The sequence below is a fragment of the Giraffa tippelskirchi genome, chromosome 3 (assembly GCF_054371585.1).
Source record: "Giraffa tippelskirchi isolate mGirTip1 chromosome 3, T2T-mGirTip1v1.2.pri, whole genome shotgun sequence".
In the NCBI taxonomy this organism is placed as follows: domain Eukaryota; kingdom Metazoa; phylum Chordata; class Mammalia; order Artiodactyla; family Giraffidae; genus Giraffa; species Giraffa tippelskirchi.
The window spans coordinates 184,015,654-184,039,852 of NC_137277.1; the positions used below are offsets into that span (position 1 = coordinate 184,015,654).

Below are 24,199 nucleotides of genomic sequence, written 5' to 3' on the forward strand. Positions count from 1 at the left end.
GTGCCATGCCCTCCAGAGTGCTGGCTTTCCCTCTAGCAAGGTGACTGACAGGGATCAAGGCGGCAGCTGCTCCATCAGCCAGAGTCCCTGTGTGACTATGATGTGCAGAACCTTCTGCATATCTGCTTTGGCTGCCCTGGCATGGAGCTAAGATGAGAAATTGATAGGTGTTGTGTTGAGCTGCTGAGACCACAGGGCTTTGAAAACATTTTTAACTTAAAGAAATGTTTCAGGTTAACTTTCACAATATATTTTATTTAATCCAATATATCCAAAATAGTATCATTTCTGTTACTATTTTAAAAATCAGTCATGAAATAAGCTACATTATTTTTTACATGCCAAGTCCTCATGATCCAGAGTGTGTTTTACCTTTATGGCACATCTCCGTTCAGATGAGCCACATTTCAGATGCGGCCACAAGCCCCATGTGGCCAGTAGCTGCTGGACTGGACAGCACAGCCATAATGACTAATGACCCTCATTTTGAAGCACACTATTCTAAGGTGCCTGAACACATAAATCTTTATCCCAGTTCAGACGATCTTTGGAAAAGGAAATCCAGTGTCTCATAAAATAGATTGTAGCCAGATTTTAGATCCCTTTTCCCTCCTTTAGTCTGCAGTCGGGGGGACTTTTCCTTCCAGGATAATAAATGCCATTTGGTTTCCATGGGCTAATTCACTCCTACTCTTCTTCAAAGAAAAAAAGGGGGAGGGGCTTTCCAGTGGCCCAGGTTAAAAGTAAAGAGAAAACTACTGCTTTTTGAAATGTCCTCAGCACCCACAGTATTCTAGGAGTAGACTCACTAAACCCCAGGTGGATGTGAGGATAGAGTAGCAGCTGATGCACTTTTTTCTTTTCCACAGGAGGTGACATGGAGGCTTCAAGGTCAAGAGGCATTGCGGGGGTCAGGGAGGGGTGGGAGGCTGGTGAGACTAAGGCATTAGAACTTGATTTCATACTCCAGGGTAGACAGGATCCCTTTTGACCCTGGATGTTGACTTGGGACCTATACTCAAGGATCGAGGGTAAATGTTAACTCTTTTTTTAAAATCAATGAATTATTATGTGTGTGTTGTTGTTATACTGCACCCATTGCTTAGAAAATTGGCTTCTTCAGTTTCCCAATATGTCAGGAGCATTTTTCCATGAAATTAAATATTCTTCAACCTCATCATTCTGACAGCCAGATATGATTTTTTAAATTTTAAAGTGAAAGTTGCTCAGTTGTGTCCGACTCTTTGCAACCCCATGAACTGGGAATTCTCCAGGCCAGAATACTGGAGTGGGTAGCCTTTCCCTTCTCCAGGGGATCTTCCCAACCCAGGAATCGAACCCAGGTCTCCTGCATTGCCGGCAGATTCTTTACCAGCTGAGCCACAAGGGAAGTCCATTTATTTTTTAAATGGGTAGACCATAATTTATCTACCCAATCTACTGCTGTTGGACATTAAGGTCATTCCAGTTGTTAACTGTGTTTATCCCCCTTACCATGCCTCAGCTCCTCCCGAAGGTACAGTCAGAGGACATGTTGAAATGGAGGAAGGTGTGATCACTCCATGGCGTCCTTCCGGCAAACTGGGGTTTTGGCACATAAGATGCCAACTTCTGGTGGAAGCGGGGAGGTCACAGCCTTCTCTGAGCACTGCCAGGAGAGCTTTACACCTTACACTGTGAAATGTAAAGAATGTTGGAGACAGAGGCTGTGGGTGGCAGCAGCTCCTGCTACTTATGAGCTCTGTGGACGTCTTCTCTGAGCCTCTGAGAATGAGAATAATAATACTGGCCCTTTGGTGTTGTTGTGAAGATTAAATGACACCATGAATTCTGGCTAAATAAGGCAGCACACACATAGCCCTGCTCCATCCTGACCCTCCGCTAACACAAAGGCAAAGGGATTTTTTTTTCTTTGAAGGTGTGAAACCACAAGGATAATTAGCACAGAAGAAGAGCTAACAGTAACACAATTTGGAAGGCAGAAAAACCAGATTAGTGGGTTGTAACTTAGGGCAGCCAAGAACCTTGAACCTTAAACTGCCAATGGAGAAAGCTGGAGCTAACTTACACGACAGAACCCCCAAAAGGCTGCGATTACCTACCGGGGCCAAGGGGAGGAGGGGCTGAAAACAGGAGAGTGGACCCCTTCGCTTCTTTGCCCAGTTACTGCTGGACAGCACCCAGTTACTGCTTCTGAGAGCCTGAGGATGGATGGGAGAGAAGCTGTCCCTCTCATGGGCATGCACAGCCCACTTGATGCCAGGCCCTCGGTGCCCATAGTGGGGGGAGGGTGGCGGACGCGGACACCTAGCTGAAGCTGTCTGTCCTGGGGAGGGGACTCTGCAGGAGGCAGTAGAAAGGCAGGTGGCCGAGGGGAGTTAGAACGAGCAAGGAGCCTGGAGCAGGAAGGGCTGGTGGGCAGAATATTTGCTCTGACCACCCAGCTTAAGACAGGGGCCCTGAGGGACCTCCCTTCCAGCGGTTAGGACTCTGTGCCTCCAGTGCAGAGGGCCCAGGTTTTATCCCTGGCCTGGGAACTAAGATCCCATATGCTGCACAGCGTGGCCAAAAAAAAAATGGGGGCCCTGAGGCCTGAAAGGACAGAGCCTGGCCCCAAACGCATGCGCTTTAGCCTGTCCCTGTCACCTTCCTGGCCCCTGCTCCCTACGTGCTTCCCTTTCTCCACCCAGGCGGACGGTGGCCTCCTCCAGGCTCTGCTCCAGGTAGGGGGTACCCTGCTCAGCCCGGAGGTGGGCCTGGGATCCCCAGTTTGGGACCCTCCCGCTCCCCCATCAGGCCATCCCCCACCCCCTGGCAGCACGACGCCCCTTTCCAGGAAATCACCACTGAATTCTGTTCTCAGAAAGTCCTCCTCCCAACTGGATGTCAAAAAACGTGCTAGCTGATGCGGCTCCAACCCTCACAGAGGCAAATGTACTTCCTGAACTATCTGAAAAGAAACAAGGTTCCAAAGATCAAAGGACTGTAGCTGTAACGGGGGAAACCTCGGCAGTGGAGCCAGTCAACTGGACAAAGGAGTGCTGCTAGATCTCACCTGCGGATGGTCAGTGTTCCCCCCACATAGAAAATGTCAAATGTGCTGAAGGCAGCGGGTGGGAAAAGGTCTTCTTGGACCTGTCTGCGCTCCTGGAGTCAACTGTCCTTGGCAGAGGCATGAAACATTCGTGCTCTCACGGGACAAGGGCCAGGGTATTTCAATGTCATGATTCACCAAATAAAAATACAGGAGGTCCCATTACATTTGAATTTCAGAGAAGCAACAAATGATTTTTACTATAAATATGTTCCACAGAATCATTTTGGACTTGCATATACTAACAGATTGTTTGTCGATTTATCTGAAATTCAACTCCTGTGTTATACCTGGTAGCTCGATTTGTCCCCAGCCCAGGGTCTGGCACATACTAGGTACACAGTGAAGGAGAGGTTTTTGGAGCTCTGAACTGGATGAGGAATCAAAATATTTTAGTTCACTGGGTCAAAGTTGACTTTCTAATTGCTGGAAGTGAGTTTTAATTACCAAAATGAAACTGTTATTTTGCCCCAAAGGGACCAAGAAGTCATGGATCTGCCTGATTATTATCAGGAGTCAAGAGAGGGAAACCACCTTTGACAGAAGAAATTTTCAGGAGGAGGAGAAAAATAAGATCATTTCTTCTTTGTGCCTCCTCAATTCCAGCCCACTAAATTCATCCATTCAACAAATATTTATTGAGTGCCTGCTATGTGCCAGGCACTGTCCAGTAAACAAAAGGAATTACGATTATCTTTCTTTGTATTGCCTCTGTTTGATAACAGGGGAAAACCAAAGTCCAGAGAAGTTAGGTGACTTGCCCAAGGTAACACAGCGGATAAGTGGTAAACTGGGATTAAATGTATCTGATACCTGAGTCCTTGCTCTCTCCACTGTGTGATGCTGTAGAGGTATGGGGAACAGAGAACAGAAAGAATTAGTTAGGTAAAGGCCATATAGATTACCAGCAGTCCCCGAGCCATTATAATTTCATCTCCTAAATATCACTGACCATCCACTTTGCTCCCTTTCAATCACTAACCCCCTACTCTCCACTCCACTCCCCAGTCCAAACCACCTTCAGCTTCCTGCCTCAAAAGCATCCTTCTTCTCTGGGACGGCTCACCTCTCTGGCTCCCCCTCCAGGCTGTTTTCCACACAGCAGGCAGATGATCTAGGTGAAACATAAATGCCACGTGCTGTGCCTAGTCACTCAGTCCTGTCGAACTCTTTGTGACCCCATAGACTGTAGCCTACCAGGTTCCTCTGTCCATGGACAGAGGATTCTCTACCAGCTGAACTACCAGGGAAGCCCATAAATGCAAGTGTCACCTCTCTACCCAAAATCTTTCTACAGTTTCCCACTGCTCTTAGGATGATAACAAAACTCCTGACCGTGGCTTACCAGGCTCCGCATAATCTACTCCTGATGACTTCTCCAGCTTCATCTCACTTCCTCTTACTCCATCTGCTTGTACAAGTCAGTATTTGGGTTATCTATTGCTGCATGGAAAATCACCCCAAACCTTAGTTCTCTCGTGATTCTTGCATTTGGTTAGGTTCAGCTGTGTGGTTATTCTGGGGCTGGAGCCATCTGGAGGCGTGACTGGCGTGGGCTTCCAAGACGCTCACTCACATGTCTAGAAGTTGAGGTTGGCTGTTGGCTGGGAGTTCAACTCAGTTCAGTTCAGTTGCTCAGTCATGTCTGACTATTTGCGACCCCATGGACTGCAGCACGCCAGGCTTCCCTGTCCATCAGCAACTCCTGGCGCTTGCTCAAACTCATGTCCATCGAGTCGGTGGTATCATCCAACCATCTCATCCTCTGGCATCCCCTTCTCCTCCTGCCCTCAATCTTTCCCATCATCAAGGTCTTTTCCAATGAGTCAGTTCTTCACATCAGGTGGCCAAAGTATTGGAGCTTCAGCTTCAGCATCAGTCCTTCCAATGAACACCCAGGACTGATCTCCTTTAGGATGGACTGGTTGGATCTCCTTGCAGTCCAAGGGACTCTCGAGAGTCTTCTCCAACACCACAGTTCAAAAGCATCAATTCTTCAGTGCTCAGCGTTCTTTATGGTCCAACTCTCACATCCATACATGACTACTGGAAAAACCATAGCTTTGACAAGACAGACCTTTGTTGGCAAAGTAATGTCTCTGCTTTTTAATATGCTGGCTACAGTCCATGGGGTTGCCAAGAGCTGGACACGACTGAATGACTGAGCACACTTAACCAGTAAGCAAGGCAGAAGGCATCTGGACTCAGTGGTCTGACTCCAGAGCCTGTTCTTAACAGACGATGATGTTATGCAAACAGAGTTTACCTGCATTAAAAGGCTGGGGGCAGAGTATAAAGCTGACCTGCAAATAGGCAAGGATGATGCTTCAACAAATGTTGACGAGCCCAGAAAACTCTGAGATTGACGGAAGGTACAGATGGAAGGTCTCAGGACAAGGTCGGTGCTGTGCAGCTCCTGGAGATTGTCGACAGGCGGCCTTTCAAATACAGCTGGGCTAGAGGAGTCCATAGAACCCTGGCACTGCCACCCTCCACCAGGGAGCAGAGGGCAGCATGCACTGTGTGTCAGGGGAGGGCAGCAGTCTCGTGTCTGTCCCAAGAGGGATGATCACTTTCGGTGGCAAGGCCCACAGTCACAGCGGACAAAGTGTGCTCAGCACCCATAACCTTAACAGGCAGGATTTTTTAGAACAAGGAGACGCTGCTAACGAGAGGGGACCATCATAAAAGAGGGGCTAAGGGTATAATTGGTACCCCTACCTGCCTCCTCTTGGCAGCCAGATCCCAGTGAAGGGAGCCAAGGAATCCAGAGGACCACAGTTGATTTTTTTTAACGTAATATGTCCTCAGTCTGTAAGCAATGATTGAGATCGTTTGCCCTCCCTAAGCTGGGTCTGGGGATTCCTGGGATAGCAGCATAGCATTGCCTCTTCCTTGGCCACCAAAACTCAGGTCCCTCTAAAGCCAGCAGACACTTAGCAAAGGAAAGACACGTTCACCACGGATGGGTAGGTTTTACAGTGTAAGAGAAGTGAGGGGATAAAATCTGATTGATTGGTTTGTTCAGTTTTCTTAGCCATCCACCCCATTTCCTCTTCCATACCCTACTTCCATTCAGACAAAGATATCTGAAAGGTTTATAGTGAGACTCTGCGGAAATTGTATCACTGGTCATGTATAGGGTTATTTTGTTGTTATGAAATAGTCTTAGAAGAAACCCAGATACAGTCTGAAGTAACACTGCCTTGCATGGTAAGAAAGATGTTTTCTTTGAATCCTCTTTGAATCTTTCTGGTGATCTAGTCACGGAGAAAGTCCCTTTGGTGCCATCTCATCTTTAACATCTTGCCGACACATTAATCCTCCTTTTTAACAAGAGAAGGTAAACTTGGGACCAGTCCCGTAGCAGGTGGTGAAATGGAACATTATTTCATTTTCATTAGGTTTAGTTTTACCGGGAGTTTGTGTGTATGACACAAATTAGGATAGTTCACAAAGGGTTTCCCTTTTAAATGAATGTGTTGAATTAAAGTGACTCAGTTACAGGTAAAGTATTAAGTGAATAATATTTATCACTGGGACAAGAGATGCTGGGTATGGCAAAGATCTGGAGATTATTAATGTTTAGAGAACACCAGAATGCAGAAATATGATCTGCTCATGTCATTTGCTGGCTTAACGTCTGCACCCTGCTCATGTCATTTGCTGGCTTAACGTCTGCACCCGATCCTTCCTAAGTGGACCCCTGCCCACCACCCACTCTCTTCTGTGTCTGTCCCCTTCCCCACTCTGATCCAGACACACAAAACTTTTTTACATTCTATCAACTTTCCAGGCTCTCTCTTGCCTTCAGGACTTTAACTCTTTACTTCCCTCTGCCCAGAACTCTCTCCTCCTCCCTCCTAGATGGAGAATTCCTACTCAGGACTCAGGTCTTGGTTAGATGTGACCTCATCCAGGAAGTCTTCTGTCATCCTCCCGGCAGCAGTTCTTTGCCTTTCCTCACTGCCCTGCCCCCAGCATCCCCCATGTCTTCACCACATCACTCAGCCCAGGACACACAACTGCCTGGTTAGCTGCCAGTGCTGCGTATTAGGAGGGAGCCACTCGAGAACAGAGTCTGTCCAGTTCACCCCCACTTACTAGTTAAGGGGCCAGGTGCTGTTCAAGGAGACAAAGCAGCAAACAGCACAGAAAAGTCCCAGTCTTCATTCTAGAGGGGAGAGTTGGACAAAATTAAATAAATAAATAAATAATGCCTTAAAAGCCATATATATTCTTTACACAATTTCGGGTTGTAATAAGTCCTTTGAATAAATTAAAACTGGGTAAGAGAGCACTGCCCTGGTGGTCCAGTGGATAAGAACCCACCTGCCAACTCAGGAGACAAGGGTTCGATCCCTGGTCCAGGAAGATTCCACACGCCGAGGGGCAACTGGGCCCATGTGCCACAACTACCGAGCCCACGCCATAGGGACCGAGAGCCGCAACTGCTGAAGCCCACGCACCCTAGAGCCCGCGTCACAAGACAGGCCACCGTAGTGAGATGCCTGCGCATCACAACAAAAAGTAAACCCCACCTACTGTGACCAAAGGAAGTCCTTGAGCAATGACGAAGACCCAGCACAGCCAAAAGTAAATTAATTAGCTAATAAACTTTTTTTTTAAAAGGGAAATTAAAAAAAAAAAAAATGGGCAGTGATGGGGACAGTGGCTGCTCTTTCAGATTGGGGTCAGACAAGGCCTCTCTGAGGAGGTGACGCTCGCACAGAAACTTGAAGGAAGAGAGGGGAAGAGGGCCAATGGGAACAGCAAGGGGGAAGACTTGGAGGTACAAACAGGCTTGGGGTGTTTACAGAACACAGAAGGGGCCGCAGTGGCCAGAGTGGGGTGAGCTTCCAGGAAGCAGCTGGGCTCTGGGAGGGGAGGAGCCCAGGGGAGGCGGGGAGGAGGCTCCCAGAGAAGAGGCTCCCCCCAGGCTGAGACGGTGCTCTGAGCAAACAAGAGGGAGGGTGCTCTTTCTGCCTGTGTGCCAGCCAACCCCGAGCCCAGCCCGAGAGACCGCCAACGTTTGCAGAGGTGTTTCCTGTTAACATTTACCTTGGCTGATGTTTATCAATTGAGTCTATTAATAGACTTTTTCTGACCCTTCCTAAGGAATAACTTCTAGAAGATGGATTTCTTGCCCGTTATCCCCTGCCTCGTATGATGCTTCAGATATGTAAATTGCTTTTCCACCCCTTCTCTCTTGATCTGTTCATTTATTCATCCATAACACACATCTGAGTTGTTGAGCAGAGAACAACACAGACTCAGCTCCCATCCTTGAGAAGCACATAGTTTTGATGAGAGACAAGTCTGGAGGGCACCAGAGGCCCATTTTCTTCCTACCTTTGCAGCTTGTCAGAGAGGTGGCCGGGCTGGTTTAGACCAGTCTGTGGGCAACAGCCCATCCTGGCTTTGTTGGTTATCCACGTTCCTCTGGGCTGACAGCCTCCAAGGCTCTTCCGTGTCCTCAGAGTGCAGCACTGGGCCTTGGCAAGCACACTGCCTAGTGGTCACTAATGCCCAGACAGCCCTTGATAGATTTCTTGTTACTCGGAGAATTTACACATTCCCTCTTACCTCTCTGGCCAGCAGTCTGGAGTGGGTCCTTTCTCTTGGAGATGGTTGCATGTCCAGCTGGCTGGCTGGGTCAGGCCTCTCTGCAGCAGCCCTGGCCACACAGAGGGCATGCCAGCTGAGAACCCATGATGAAGAGGATGAGAGTTCAAGGCCCTGTGGATGCTACTATTTCTCTGCCTCTTGAGTTCCCCCCCAGCAATCTCCATCTGTGCCATGCGCTGCTAGTGCTGTGTCCATTCTCCCTCGCATGACAATTCCAGGGCAAGGAGACAGGATAAAGGAAGCCCCCTACACTCTCCTGAGTGTTAGAGAGGAGATGACCAAGTGCCATGGATATTATTTAGGACTTGGACTAGGGGTGTCAGAGGCTGGGTTCTCTGGAGGTCAGCACACAGGTGCTTAGCGGGGAGTGTTCTGAGAACACTGGGAAAGGGAGGGGTAACAAGGGCGTTGTCCAGAGTTGGTCGGAGATGGCAGCAAGGAGGTCTTTGATTCTCCTCCTACCATCAGTCCCTGATCAGTCTCTGGATGCAGGCGGCCTTGAAGTGAATGACGGCTGGAGGGCAAAGGCCGCCTGCAGACAGCCTTCCAGACTCGGGACACCAAGTCTTTCACTGAAGGGTGATCTGGACACATGTTATGTCCACCACAAGGCCCTTCAGGAAGACTTACTGGAAGAAGGGGCATTTCATTTGCAGGATGTAGGAGTGGGCAAGGAAAGAAGAGTGGTCCAGGCAAAGGGTCAGAATATAAGAAGACCCAAAGGCAAGGCAGAGATCACACTATCAGGGAACTACAGGACCCAAGAGGAAAGCAGGTGGATCCCTTTTAAGATGACACAATAGCCGTGGGGAGGCCAGTGGACTTCTCCAAAATAAGTTTACAGTAAACGAGGGAGCCTAGCTTAGAGCAACAGCTGTGGGTTCTGAGTCCAGAGTCCTTCCAGCCCCTCCCCTTGGACAGCTGTCACCCACTCCGACCACTCCCGTCTCCTCTTAGAGATGCTGTTTCCTTCTCCCCTCTCCTCTCTGAGCCCCCATGCACACAGTCCCCACAACTCTGCCCGGTGAGGCACTAACATTCCTTCTAGATCCAGCACAAATTCTGCCGTTTGAAGGGCTCCCACTTGGGTTACATGTCAGGTCAAGTGTTGTTTTGTTGCTTGGAAATCAGAGTCAGTCTGCGGCCACGGTCACAGTTCAGTCAAAGACTGAGGTTCCGACTGAAATTAGAGCTGGATGGATCCTGCTTGAACTTCTGACCAGAGTCAAATAGGTTGGGGGTGAGGTTTTGAGCTTAATCCTTTGAAAGAGCTCAGCCTACAACCAGGGGCAGGTCTCAGCCTGGGACTGTGATCAGGGCTTGGAATGGAGTTGGGGGGGCAAGACTCAGTCTAGGGACAGATTTGGGGGTCTTAGCCTGGAACCTTGGACTGGGGCTCAGGGATGTGAATGTGTGTCTGAGACTGGACTGAGGACCATCAGGGCTCTGCCTTCCTGCTCCTGAGGTCTGGAGTCAGAGCCAAACCCAGGAGCGGGCAGGAGAAGCCCATGAGCACAGACTCAGCCAAACTCCACCCCCGCTGCCGTGCTGGGCACCAGAACCCACCACACTGTGTCTGGGACGTGGGGATCTGGGTCCAAGCCCCTTGGGGATGCTGTGCACTGCTGGAGACTGGTGTTTGTGAGGAAGGGTCTGCACAGATCAAACAGGGCCCCAGGGAAGTCGAAGTCAGCTCCCAGGCAGGCCCAGAGATGGGTGTGGGGAGGGGAGGTGGCTCGAACTCTGGTGCCCCCAGCAAGACTATCATGAGAGCACCAGTGCCACTGGTCTTCAGAAAGCTGGGCCTCTGCATCGACTGCCCACCCTAAGTCTGCCGGGACTGGCTCTGCCCAAACCCCTGAGAGGACACTGGCCAGGGGTAGAGGAAAGAGCCTCAGATTGGGTGTTAGGGGCCTGGGCGCCCCACCTTGCCTCTCTCTCTCTCTGTGCCATCTGTAAAATGGGAATAATATAAGTTAAGAAAGGCATTTGACAAGTGAGGAAACTGACAATCAGAGAGGGGAAGGACTGACCCCAGGTCACAGAGCTTAGTGAGGAGAAGCGTGGGGATCTCAGGCCTGCTAGCACCAAAGCCCTCACCTCTCTTGCCAATCTGGCTTCTTTCATCCCTTTCACGACCTCATGCTGCCCATATCCGCTCCATGTGGGCTCCCAGGAAAGACCAGAGAAGAGAAGGGGTGGGCAGGGGACGGGACAGACACCCAGCTTGGGTCCACTGGGATCGTGGGGCACAGAAGAGATCCAGAGGCCAGGCCTGCCCTGTGTTCCGTGTGTCCAATTTTGGACCCAGAGTCAATCCAGCTTCCCTGGATAGCTGCTGTGTGATCTCAGGCAAGTTGCCTCACTTCTCTGAACAAGATGCAAGTGGAAGTGTGAGTCAGTCAGTCGTGTCTGACTCTTTGCGACCCCATGGACTATAGCCCACCACGCTCCTCTGTCCATGGAATTCTCCAGGCAAGAATACTGGAGTGGGTTGCCATTTCCTTCTCTAAAAGAGAGATAACAATCATTTCCCTTTGTGATTATTAGGCAAGAAGTGCTATAAAAGGCAAGTGAGCTATAAATATAGGTGCTGCTGCAATGGTTGCTGTCACCATCCCAGGCTCGTCCCTGTTACCCTTCGCTCAGTCTTGCTGCCCCAAACACACAGGCCTTTCCATTGCCCCAACGTGCCACACTCCCTCCTGCTTCACAACCTTCGTGCAGGATGCTCTCTTGTTGTGGCTTGTGAAAGTCACTTCCTCGGGGCACCCCAGGGGGGGCCAGCGCATTCTCCACACTTTCTTTGTAGCACCTGTCAGCAGATGGGGGCGGGATTATACGTGTGACAGGACATTGGAAGGGACGTCTCCATTTGCCCCAGAATTGACACCTGGGGTGCAGACCTGGGGTGAATAATTGCTGAGCGCCCCATGTTCTGAAAAGAGGCCTCAGTAACTCCTTCAGGACTTGCTCAGGGGATGAGACTGGCCCTCCCACAGTGTCACCCCTCTGTTTCCAGGAGGTTGTACTGGGGAGAAGGATTCCACAGGGATGGGCAGCTTCAGTTTCCTATGGACACTGTGGATTTTCCTTTTTACCCAACCAAGCCCGTGGGAGACACACCAAGAAAATCACATGTTAATGATGGAAGCAGGGAGACCCCTGCCAGGAGGCAAGGTTGGGAACTTGCTCTGTGGGGGGCAGATTTGTTCCAGCCTGGCCCATCTGGGCAGGGTGGGGTCAAATAGAAAGAAGTGGTGTGAGGGGAGGGACGGGGCATGGGGCAGCCTGCCGGCTTGCCATTGGCTTAGGGTCAGCAGGCATCACAGGAAAGAGTTGAATTGTGCCATCTTTGGTAGCCATCCAGGAAGGCACCCCACCACACCCAGGGGCCCCACAACAGGAACCGTGGGGCAAGCGGGAACTGGAAAGGGGAGGTTGGAAGAGGTTGTGGCAGAGCCCGATACCCAGGGGATTGCAGAGGCCAGGGCTCCCTCGGGACCCATGAAGAGTGCCCACACATACACGTGTGCCCAGTGGAGGGCCAGCATTCAGATGCCTGCCACACTGAGCGTATCAGCGGCTGTCAGCATCGATCCACAGAGAGGAGCCCAACCGTGGGTGGGCAACCCAGGTGCCTAACTGTTGCCTGCTGAGCCCCGATTCCCTCAGCCCCTACACCAGAGAGGCTACATCTTAAGAACAGAGAGGAAGAACTGGAACACTGACACCTCTGGCACACGGATGGACATTGAAACCATTATGCTCAGTGAAAAAAGCCAGACATAGAAAGCCACACAGCGTATGATTCCATTTATGCGGCACATCGGGAAGAGGCAGATCCATGGAGACAGAACACAGGTTGGTGGTTGGCCAAGGTGGATGGAGGACTGTTTGTGGAGCACGGAGTAGGGGGTGTTTCACGGAAAGGAGTGTCCTTTCAGGGTGGTGAAATGTTTTCACTTGGATTGTAATACTGGTTGTACAACCCCGTGAATGGACTCAAAACCACTATGTGTACACTCTAAATGGATGAACTGTATGTTGTGTAAGTCACATCTCAAAACAGCTGTCATTTTAAAATAGGGAGGGGGAAGGTTGGGGGGAAGGGATAGATAGTTTGGGTGGACATGTACACACTGCTATATTTAAAATGGATAGCCAACAAGAGCACAGGGAACTGTGCTAAGTGTTATGTGGCAGCCTGGCTGGGAGGGGTGTTTGGGAGAGAAAGGATATATGTGTGTGTACGGCTGAGTCCTCGCCCTGTTCACCTGAAACTATCACCACACTATTAACCAGCTATACCCCAGTACAAAATAAAAAGTTTTAAAAAAAGCCACTAAATAAGTGCAACAAGAAATAAAGTGATTACTGAACATGGGTTAATATCTAAAAAATAAAATAAAATGAGGGGCATTTAGTTTGGGATCAGAAAGAAGTTTTGGAGATGGACAGTGGCAATGGCTGCCCAACAATGTGGAGGCACCTCATGCCACTGAGCTGTACACTTAAAAATGGTTAAAATGGTAGATTTTATGTTATGTATATTTTACCACAATTTTTTAAAACTAAAAAAATTTCATTTTAAAAAGATGGAGAGGGGAAGTATCCCAGAAGAAAACCATGGACCCCTAAACACTCCAAAATACTAGAGTCAGAACACCAGGAAAGAAGCAGCCTCCCCACCTCACCCCCCAATGTGAGGTAACACACACACACACACCCGCATACCACACTCCAAGTCCCACAAGCCTGGTGCTGGGGACAAAGGAAGGAAAAGCTTTGAATTGCCTCTGGGACTGGGATTTCAAACAGATGGCCTTGTAATAACACAGTGACCACAGCTCCCTGGGATCTGCCACCACACGGCTGTGGCCAGAGGTTGGAGAAAATTGCAACTGCTTCCTGTGAAGCCCCCTGTTTGCCCGGAGCCCCACAAACCACTGCAGAGGCTCAACGTCAGCGCCCCAAGGAGCACAGACTCCTGGATGGCAGGGGCTGCTGGGTCTGACTCATGCCCGGGGCTTGATACGGAGCCGGTCACATCGTGGGTCTTCGGTCGATGTCTGATGAAAGAAAGGAGGGCCTCCACCAGGAGACACAGAAGAAGCTGAGGCCCCAGGGGGCCACGGCCCTAGCCAAGGCCACACCATCAAGTGGAGGTGGAGGCGGGGACAAGGACCCAAATTCCCAGCTCCCCTGGGCCAGGCCAGCACCGGGCAGGGCTGGATTCCACCCGGAGCCCCTCCTCCAGCTGTGCACATCTGTTGGCCTCTGTCGGATGAGGCAATCGCCCAGGAACCTGGCCAAGGACGCAAACATCCAGGACAGAACAACGGGAGGCATTTCCAAGGGGTGGGGTCGGCGGCCCAGCGCCACGCCTGGGTCCCCGCAGGGCTGCCTCCTGCCTGGCGCTGGGAGTTGCATTCCTAAAGCCACACCTCACCCTGTCACCCCAACTCCTCCTGGCTGGGAGGCAAGGGTCCTGGAATACCATTTTGGTCAGCTTCTCCCTGGGGGACAAATCCTTCAGGCCTCTGCTGGTCTTTGGGTCTCAACCCCGCTTCGGGGTAATCTGGTTCCATCCGGCTCTGCTGGTCTCACTCCTCCAAACTGCACGACTCTTGCTGACACAGTCTTCTTAGAACATCGTGTTCTAAGGCAGCCCTGCCTTCGGTGCCCCTAGTCTGAGGGAAGACACCCGTCCTCTAAAAGCCCCAGTCAGACACTGGAGACATAGCCCTGACACAGGACCTCCTGATATGTTGGGCGGATGGCACTCTGCCCGTAGGAGTCTTGTCTAAGGAGGGAGACCCCTAGGCTGACAGGGGAGGCCTGGGCCACCAGCAGGAGGGTCCTGAGTCCCTGCTTGGGCTTTGGTGGGCTTCTCTCTCTCTTTCGGATGCCCCTTCCTCTTCCCAGTTGGGAGGTGAGAGGGCTGACATCTCTGTGTCTCAGAACCCAGCATCTCTCTGTTCACCTAGCAGTGGGCACCACCTTTATGCTGTTGGTCTCAGTCAGCTCCGTGACACATGGCCCACGCGCTGAGGTTCGCCAGAAAACACATGCTCCTGACACGTTTGCTTTCGGTGGCTCGGCTGTGTCTGCCACTGTCCCTGGGATGCTACCCCGTCCGTCCATGACCTGTTCCCAGCAAGCCAACAGCAGTAGCGTCTAGAATTAGGAAGTGCTCAGCCTGGACAGGCTCCTCCCATCTCGCTGAGACCCGAAGGCCAAGATTGGCCTAAATTCAGGGCAAGCCCCCCAGAAGCCTGGCTCTGAGCCGTCCACTCTGGTCCTCACAGTGACCCCAGAGTCTGGGGTTTACCGATGAAGAAACTCAGAGCTTGTTTCCCCAGTTGTAAAACGAGGTTGATAGAAGTAACAGCTCTCAAAACATAATTGTGAAGCTTAAACTGAGATGATACAGGAGGCCTGTTAGCCCGGTACCTGGCCAAGGTGAAAGTGTGCTGTTTTATGATTTTGTTTTTTTTCTCCTGCTCGGCTTTCAAACCTCTTTCTTGTTTGGGGGACCACCATCCTGGGGTGACCCTTAGAGGAAGGTGCTCTGTCCTCCCAGTGCAGAGGCTGACATGCCTTCGGTCAGTAGGAGAAGGCACGTGACCTGACTCCATCACTCAGGAGCCCACCCTGAATTCGGGGACCAATAAGGTGCTTCAGGGAGAAGGCAATGGCAGCCCACACCAGTACTTTCACCTGGAAAATCCCATGGATGGAGGAGCCTGGTGGGCTGCAGTCCATGGGGTTGAGAAGAGTCGGACACGACTGAGCGACTTCACTTTCACTTTTCCTTTCATGCATTGGAGAAGGAAATGGCAACCCACTCCAGTGTTCTTGCCTGGAGAATCCCAGGGACGGCGGAGCCTGGTGGGCTGCCGTCTACGAGGTCACACGGAGTCGGACACGACTGAAGCAACTTAGCAGCAGCAGCAGCAGCAAGGTGCTGCAGAGGACAGTTGGGGGGTCATTCCTGAGGGCCAGAGGCTATGCCCAGGCCACGATGCCCAGTGACGGTGGCCCCGGAAGCAGCCTCAGGCATGAGACAAGTCCTGTAGGGGCCCTGCCTGTGTTCTGTGCTGCCAGCCTCCTTCACATCTGTCCTTTCCCTGAGCCTGGTTCTCCAATCGATTCTGTGAGCTGCTTGGTGTCCTTCCAATAAATTCTTGTCCTGCTTAAATTAATGAGAGTCAGTTTTCATTGTTTTCAACCAAGAAACTTGACTGGCTTGGAAATTGGTCTGAAGGGGTGGGTTTCAGACAACAACACCCCTAGGGAAAAGGGAGGAAATAATAATCTATTCTAGCTGGGGCTGAAGATGGTGAAAATCCAGTTAGTGTCTAGGGACGAGAATCCAGCAGCCTGTGGTAGGTGGTGGTGAAACAGCTAATGCAATTAAATTCATTAATTACATTATGGCCGATGGCCATCTGCAAAAAAGTGCCACTGAAGGCAAAGCTGTGAGGGCCTGAGTCGCCGCTGCCATGGAATAGGACGGGAATGGCACGATTTCAAAGATGGCCTGGCTGCTTCTATGACACTTGACAATTCAAAGAGAAAGAATCACAAACTTCAGTCTCTAAATTCTTGACTCAAGGCATAAACTGGAGCCCAGGACCTTTCTATAACTGGACTAAAGAATCACTTATCTTTTACTGCAGCAGGGTGAAGTTTGTGGAAAACCAACTGCAGAGCGTGATCCTTTGCTTTGCCAAACTCCAGTGGCCGTTGAGTCCACAGCCTTCTCTTCCTCTGCCTGCCGCATTCATGCTGGTGGTTCCTTGAGGCTGACCCTGGGTCTTCTCTTCTTGCTCTGCATCCCTGTGGCATGTGGGATGCCTTTGGCTGCAAAGTACAGAAAACTGCAGCAGTGGAGGTCCAGGGCAGGCGAACTCCTGGAAGGCACAGCTCCCAGCAGCACTCAGGGCTCTCAGAGGTGCCCGGGCTTTTCATTCAGCTCTGCCATCCCCTGGATTGGCTTCATTCAGTGGAGCCGGCTCATGCTGGCCTGCAAGAGGTGATTGCATGCATCCTGCTTCTGTGTTCACTGGCCTCATGCTGGCAGTTTGAAACTGACCATGGAGGGAGTATTTACACCTTGGAAATCAGCCAGTATCACATATCAGGGCTTTTTTTTTCCAGTTTGGAGAGGTGGTACACCACACATCACTGGCTTCATCCTAGCTCTGGTTCCCTAACGGGTGGCAATGGAGCCACCTGCTTTTGTGTGTCCGTGCCCAGGAGGGAGAGGAAGAGGGAAACCAGAGAAGAGGGGCAGGCAAGGGGAGGGGAAGGGGAGAGATGGGAGAGGCAGAGGGGAGGGGGAGGGTGGGGAGAGGAAGAATTTCCCCTGACTGTGGAACCAGGCCAGCTCTCCACCTCACTGGGACCCAGCACCAGGGAAATGCCATGACCACACCAGGCTGAGTCTCTCCAGATCCCTCTGGAGCTGGGGTGTGGGGTCAGCAGCCCTGAAGAGCCAGGGCCCTGTGGTGGGCAGACCTCTGAACAAACCGAGTCCTTCAGGGAATGAGGAAAGAGGAAGTGGAGGTGGTGAGTGGCAGTGGTGACTTCTCTGATGAGCACCGGACCTGTGTAACTGACCACTCCCAGACATCTCCCCCAGAGGAGAAGAGGCAGAATCCGAAGAGCTAATGCACATGTACTGACCGTGTGCCAGCTGCAGTTCCAATGCTGTCCGTGTATCAGCTCATCTCACTACACAAGAGCCCTACGAGACGGATCCGTTGCTGCTCTCATTCACAGATGAGGAAACTGAGGCTCTGAGGGGTGGTGTAACTTGCTGGAGCCCACAGAGGTGGTGCTGGGATGGCGAGCAAGCCATCTGGCTCCAGGTCCTTGCTCTGAGCCTCCACTCCTCCCTGCCTTCCCCCAGACTTGCCTGAAGCTCTCCTCTTCCTCATCTTAACTGCAACTCAAGGTCCAGGTGTCCCCACAGGATGGCATCAATGCTCTAGAAAGCTTTCCAACCGCAGCCCAGGTCAGACACCTGTCTGGAGCTGCTGCAGTGACCGCTGTCTCTCCAGGGCACTGGGCCTTGTAACTGGCTTCTTGTCTATTTCCCTTGAGGGCAGGAAATGGGTCCTGCTCATCTCCACAGGCCCAGTGTCCTCAGCCCAGGACCCGGCACGCGGAATGGGTGGTGAGAGCCCCGCACCAGACCCTTAGCTCCCGTCTCCCCATTACCAGATCCCTGGGCCCAGTTGGTCCCCGCACGTGCAGACGTGCTATCCCCCACCTTCCAGGCAAATGTTCTGCTAGCCCCTCCGACTCTCCACCGCCCAGCTGGGTCTACTTCATACGCTCAGCACGGATCTCCTTACTTCCGCTTCTCAGCCTCCTTCCTGCTTTACTCTTTTATTAAGATTCTAATTAAATAATTCTAATTAAATGTAATGAGCTGAATCGACAAACTTATTGCGATAAAGCAGCATTCAAGACAACCTCTCTCCTGATCTTTCCCAGCCAGTGGAATTGAGATAGCACTGGGCCTTTTCTGCCTGGGGTTGACTCAGCAGGGCAGGGACTGAAGGCCAGGCTCACAGGACATCACCAGGGGCACCCATGGCCCCTCTGAGGCCTCCCCTGACCCAGCTACCTTGCAGCCAGGTTTTAGGCAGAAGTCAGTCTGTTCTTTGAGTGCGAACACTGGCCTGGGCCAGACTGGCTCGCTTCCGGTCTGTGCTTCCAGCGGCCCTGACAACACACGGCCTCCTCCACACCAGGAGGGGCAGGCAAAGGCTCCAGACCTGTAACTGGAGTTCGCTAACCATGCAGGTGCCTGCCTCTGCCCTTCAGCCCAGCTTTCTGGAGAGGAAGAAAGGCCTGGACCTGAGCTGAGGTCTGACCCAGCCCTTCTGTGTGTCCTTAGTCAAGGTCCATCCTGTCTCTGGGCCCCACCCGTTTCCACCAAATGGCAGGCCAATATGATGCATTGAGGGAGGCCAGGCCTCAAATCCTGGCCTGCCCCTTTTGGGCTGTGGGCCCTGAGGCAAGTTACATCATCTCTCTGAGCCTCAGTTTCCTCATCTGTAAAATGGGACCTACACCCCCTACTCGGCAGAGCTGTTATAAAATTACTATAAAACAACATTCAGGCACAGACTAAGTGCTTGATAAATTACAACCATAAATCATCCTAATCCAACACCCTTTCCCCACAGCAACCCTAGGGGCCTGAGAGAGGCCCCTGGTCAGGGGGAGTTGAGGGGAGGCAGAGCTTTTAGAATCTTTCCAAACCTGGCCCACCTTCCTTCCCCCTAGACAGCACTGAGGACTCAGTGCCCCGGGGACGCCGGGCGGGACTGACATCCTCCACTCACAGGCCCTACCTGGGCAGCAGGCCTGTTACAGCAGCCTCTGAGCTTCTGCCCACACTTGTCCTCGCTGAACCTGTATACCAGCCCTTGGGGAAAGTAGCGTCTGGTTCATGATCCCACTTCACAGACAAAGAAACTGAGGCTCAGAGAGCAGGGTGGTGACACACTCAAGTCAACCAGGCAATGATGGAGTCAGGGCTTGAAAGTGGTTCTCTGGCTCTGACACCAAGGAACCATTAACTGCCACCTCCCTCTGCAAGTATATACGGCCGGGGATATTCTATGGGTTTCGGTGATCCAGGCCGTGAGACCCGATAGCCCTGGAGGCAGGCGGGCAGGGCAACTGCCCTGGAGTACAGAAGTGGACGGGGAAGGGCTGCAGAGCACAGCTGAAGATCTGGGTCCTGGTTCCTTCCTGGGCTGCTTCAGGGTCACAGGGTCACCTGGCCTCCAGCCACAGCTCTCCAGCCACAGCAAAGCAGCACAGACTCAGGGGTCGCAAGGACCCTGGTTTTGTCCTGGCACTGTGCTTACCTGTTGTGTGATGGGCTGATGACTTCACCTCTCTAAGCCTCAGTCTCTTCACAGCATCAATGGGGTGTATGCTTGTATCCCCAGAAAAAACAAAAACAAAAAACGGTGAGGATCATGGATCTTATGTCACAGGCCCATTTTACTTTCCTGGGGCTGCAGAACAAGAAACAGTTATCCCCGCTTTTGGAAAGTTTGTTCTGGGATTTCCCCCACAGTCCAGTGGTTGGGACTTCACCTTCCAATGCAGGGGTGTGGGTTCAATCCCTGGCCAGGGATCTAAGATCCCACATGCCTCGCGACCAATAAAACCAAAATGAAAAACAGAAGCAATATTGTAGCAAATTTAATAAAGAGTTTGAAAATGTTCTACATCAAAGAAAAAAAAAGCCTTAAAAAAAAAACCTCAGTTTGCTTTATGCCACTTTGTGTTTACGGAAGATCAACATTAGTTCCTGTTTTCACTAACCGAAAGACATCCAAGAGGATTTTCGCTTTTATGAAAAAGGCAAAGAGCGAAACTAGCGCTCAGTGTTTGTTTTGCAGTAGCCGTCATAGAGGCAATGTGCGCCGAGCCTTGAGAGTGGCACCGCCCGACTCCCTTCCTGAAGATACCATCTCGGCAGCTCAAGCCACCTTAGCTTTGAACTATGTCTGTGAGCATCCATACTATCACAGGATTTCCTTTGTGCATCTGTTAGCGAGGTGTGTCCTGTGGAATTGCTTCTTTGCTTTATACCAATGCAGCTTATGAAAGATTTCGCAGGAACTTGGGAATAACAAGGAAACCTATACTGCAAAGTGAGTGGCTTAGAACACCAGAGATAGACTGTCTCACAGTTCTGGAGGCCAGAAGGCCAAAGTCCAAGTGTCAGCAGGGTCATGCTCCCCCCCACCCCTCACCTGCAGGAGACCCTGCCTCACCTCCTCCAGCTTCTGATTGCACTGGGTGTGCCTTGGCTCATGGCAGCATCACTCCAGCCTTCACACTGCCTTCTCCCTGTGTCTCTTCACACAGCCTTCCCTCTGCATTTGTCTGTCCCTCTGTCCAAATCTCCCTCTTTTTATAAGGGCACCACCCAAATGACTTTGTTACCTCTGTAAAGACTCTCTTTCCAAACATGGTCACATTCTGATATACTGGGGTTTGGACATGTCTTTGGGAGGACACAAGTCAACCTACAACAGGTTGCAAGCTCTTTGGCACACACTGGATCCTTACAGGCAGGCCGGAAAGGAGTGTGCCCATTGTACAGATGAGGAAAAATGGAGCTTGGGGTTGGGAAGTGAGTACAAAGTCATATAGTGAATGAGATGCAGAGCCAGGATCGGAACTTCACGTCTCCCAAGTCTGATGTTTTTCCACTGCCTTCTTTAAAATTTAAAAGGGGAGAGTTGAGTCAAGAGCTATCCTTTGGGGTCAGGAGTTTGACCCTGAATAGCCATCTGGCATCAGTAATTACAATTGACCAATCACCTACCAGAACTCAGGCGCTAGGTTTTATAGTCACTGTGCCATGCTGCTGCTTTTGAAGTCAGACTGCCTAGTTCAAACCCAGGTTCTCCCATTCCTAGGTGAGTGACTCCAGGCAAGAAACTTTACCTCTCTGGGCCTCAGTTTCTTCTTCAGTAAAATGGGGACAGCATCCACTGTAGAGGATTTAATGAGGTGATTCACGCAAAGCCCCTTAGCACAGGGCCTGGCATGTAGTAAGTTCTCATTTAATCTTCATAATGACACCATGAGGTGGGTCCCCGCTTTACAGAGAGGAAGCCCAGCCATCATTCAACCACAGTTATGAACTATGTCTAGTAAATGACAGGAATGGGACTTGAACCCAGGCTCCTCTGACTCCTAACCCTGTTTTATTTATTTTTTTCCCACCGTGCTGAAGTCCAAGGCTTCCAGGTTTGGAAATATGACTCTTACTGTGGGCTGGCAGGACTCAAACTTCAGACAGCCTTCCTAACTGGGTGCTGAAAGCCCTGGTCCAACTGGGTCCCTGGGGAAGGAGGAGGTCTCTGGGTTTAAACACTGTGATGTGGGAACCAGGGGGTGGGCGTCCTCTCTACTTCAGCTGTCCGATGCCCCCAAAAGGCAGACCCTCAACCCAAGTCCCCAGGGAGCATGTGTCAACCCCCCCATGGGCCCCAGGGGCCTCTGTTCAGATTTGCTGTGAAAATTAGAGCCGAGCGCTGCAGCAAGTCAAGCCAGCAGGGGGACCAGACAGTGAAGGGGCCAAAATCAAAGACATTCCCCAATGCTGCCCCCTACAGACCAGCGAGGCACCCACACAGGCACAAGGAAATAACCTGCTGGCTCCCACCCAGATCACCCGTCCACACACTCACGCTCAGACACCCACACCTGCAGCACATCACAGACCCCGGAGGTGACACGTGCTGGCTGCACACGCCCACCAGGATCTTACACGTGCCCGGGGACACTCACTCCGCAGCCTGAAGCGGGCGGGGCCTTAGAGACGCAGACCCACAGACACCACAGACCGCCCTCTGCGGGAAACAGAGTCGGAAGTGAGTCCTGATGACAAGCTCCCACCTGCCCCATTTCCAGCCCTGAGCCCGCTCTCTTTTGAGCTTCACCCTGGATGGCTGCCGCAGCCCCGAGGCGTCTGCGGCCTCTGTGATCTTGTCTCTCTCTGCACAGAACTGCCCGCTCTGTCCCAAGCAAGCCAAAGGTCCGAGGTGCTGACCTGCTCTCTGACCTCGTCTCCAGGCTCCCTGCTTCCAGCCACACTGACCTCCTCCCCCTTCTATTCTCTCACATCCCACTCTCCCAGGGGTGGCCGGGAGCCGGGGTGCACGTGCTGTCTCCTCTGTCTTAAGTGCTCTTTTCTTCCCCCACTTTCAGGTCCGTGCTCAAGCGTCCCTGACCCCCCCGCCCCGCCGCCCCTGTATAAAGCAGCCCTGCCCCCCATCTCCACTGCTGGGTTTTCATCCTTCATAGTACTGAGCACCACACAGATTAATTCTACATCTCCAGGGAGGAGGGAGGATCAGATCCCCCTCCTCCAGGGGAACGCAACTCCGCGGGATGGGGTCTTTGTCGCGTGTCGCTTGCTGCCGTGTTCCAAGCACCCGGAACCCAATCTGGTCATGGACTGTGGGTGTTCAATCAGTGGGCGCCGAATGGATGACTCCTGACGCCCGGCCTGGCTCAGAGAGTGCCCAGAGGCAGGGCCCGAGCTGATGTGCAGACAGATCTGCGGTCCAGCCTGGGCTGGTCACGCCACCTCTCAGTCTCGGCTCCCACATGGCTGTTGCGAGGATTGAAGACAACGTGTGTCGGCTCTCAACACAGTACCTGACACGGTCCATGTGGTGGTGAGGCTTTCTTTGGCCCAACCGCCCCAGTTTCTCTCTCCCTGCCTCCCTCAGGAGTGTCAGGGAAGGAAGGGTGGCCGGGTGGCCTCAGCACCATTTCCCTTCCTTCCAATGTGCCCGCCTGCATCTCAAGGGCTGGATGCCTGGGAACCACTCTCCCCATCTCCCTTGGCCAGCCGGCTTTGTATCGGCTTCCAGCCGCGCGATCAGATCCCACAGGACCAAGGGCTGGAGCAGAGGGAGGCCGGGCCATGGCAGGGGCTCAACTGCAAACTTTCTGGATTCCCTGAACCTTGTGGGCCTTCCTTTACACCCCCAAGCGCTCCCAGTGGTTCTGAGGGCTGAATCTCTTTATTAAGAGATTTATTTCCTACACGAGACAGCTACAGTGGATGGTTTTCTTGCCTGCATCCTGACTGGCTACCGAAGTTTCTGGAGTTTTCCCTGGGGGCACACTTTGATGGGGAGGGGCCAGAGCCTGCACTGGCTGGATGCTGGTGGCACGTGGCTTGTCTCCTCCCCCTTTGCCATCGCAGCCCTGTGGTGACCCTGGTCCTGCACTCCCTCCCCTCCCCCAGAAGCCCTCACAGTGACAATAAGAACAAGTGACAGCCACAGTGGACAGTTCTCCGCACCTTGCCAGTACTAACTCATTTACTCCGCACAACTTCCCTGCGTGGGCGGGGCTGTTATCATCTGTTTTTGTTGTTGGTTGTTCAGTCGCCGGGTCGTGTCTGACTCTTTGTAACCCCACGGACTGCAGCGCACCAGGCTTCCCTGTCCTTCAAACTCATGTCCGCTCTGTTGACAATGTCATCCAACCATCTCATCTTCTGTTGCCCCCTTCTCCTCCTGCCCTCAATCTCTCCCAGCATCAGGGTCTTTTTTTTTTTACAACGAGTGGGTTCTTCACATCAGGTGGCCAAAGTATCAGAGCTTCAGCATCAGTCCTTCCAGTGAATATTCAGGGTTGCTTTCCTTTAGGATTGACTGGTTTGATCTTGCCATACAAGGGACACTCACTCTTTTATACGAGTAAACTGAGACCCAGACTATTAAGTCATCAGCTCTTCAGTCATTTACATGGCTAATAACTGGCAAATCTGAGAGTCAAATCCAGCCTGGCTCCAGGGGCTGTGCTCGTAATTACAGCTCTCTGCTTTCTCTTCCAGGCATCCGTGCCAGCAGCTCGAGCAGCAGATGAGACCTCAGAGCCCTCAAGGAGGGGGATGAAGAG

General features: G+C 51.8%; 1 long non-coding RNA gene across 2 annotated transcripts; it reads right to left on the bottom strand.

The window, feature by feature from the left end:
- Positions 1 to 3,713: 3,713 nt before the first annotated feature.
- On the bottom strand, positions 3,714 to 7,578 carry LOC145543818 (uncharacterized). 2 transcript variants are annotated; one of them, XR_014081066.1, is made up of 4 exons: positions 7,427 to 7,578; positions 7,199 to 7,268; positions 4,440 to 5,759; positions 3,714 to 3,937 (listed from the first exon to the last, which is right to left on the bottom strand). It is a non-coding gene; the product is annotated as an uncharacterized LOC145543818 (long non-coding RNA). The 2 variants fall into 2 exon arrangements; XR_014081067.1 differs by having other exon boundaries at positions 4,440 to 6,420; positions 7,427 to 7,575.
- Between the last annotated feature and the right edge of the window lie 16,621 nt (positions 7,579 to 24,199).